We start from the raw sequence: 465 nt of genomic DNA on the forward strand, positions 1-465 counted from the left end.
TTTATATTCTCTGACCTGGGACATTTATAGTCTCTGACCTGAGATTTTTATAGTCTCTGACCTGGGATATTTACAGTCTCTGCCCTGGGACATTTCTTGTCTCTGCCCTGGGACATTTTTTGTCTCTGACCTGGGACATTTCTTGTCTCTGGCCTGGGATATTTCTTGTCTCTGACCTGGGGCATTTCTTGTCCCTGACCTGAAACGTTTATATTCTCTGACCTGAAACGTTTATATTCTCTGACCTGAAACGTTTATATTCTCTGACCTGAGATTTTTATAGTCTCTGACCTGGGACTTTTATAGTCTCTGACCTGGGACATTTATAGTCTCTGACCTAAGATTTTTATAGTCTCTGACCTGGGACATTTATAGTCTCTGACCTGGGACATTTAAAGTCTCTGACCTGGGACATTTATAGTCTCGGACCTGACACATTTATAGTCTCTGAACTGGGACATTTCT

At 41.7% G+C, this 465-nt stretch overlaps 1 long non-coding RNA gene across 1 annotated transcript in view; it reads right to left on the bottom strand.

Moving 5' to 3' along the window:
- LOC106512473 (uncharacterized) overlaps nucleotides 1–420 on the bottom strand; it is a 1,722-nt gene extending 1,302 nt beyond the window's left edge. The window contains exon 1 of the long non-coding RNA XR_001309680.1: nucleotides 407–420. This is a non-coding gene — a long non-coding RNA (uncharacterized LOC106512473). The remainder of the gene's footprint in view (nucleotides 1–406) is intronic.
- Nucleotides 421–465: the final 45 nt, after the last annotated feature.

This window comes from Austrofundulus limnaeus, unplaced genomic scaffold (genome assembly GCF_001266775.1).
Source record: "Austrofundulus limnaeus strain Quisiro unplaced genomic scaffold, Austrofundulus_limnaeus-1.0 Scaffold7232, whole genome shotgun sequence".
Classification (NCBI taxonomy): domain Eukaryota; kingdom Metazoa; phylum Chordata; class Actinopteri; order Cyprinodontiformes; family Rivulidae; genus Austrofundulus; species Austrofundulus limnaeus.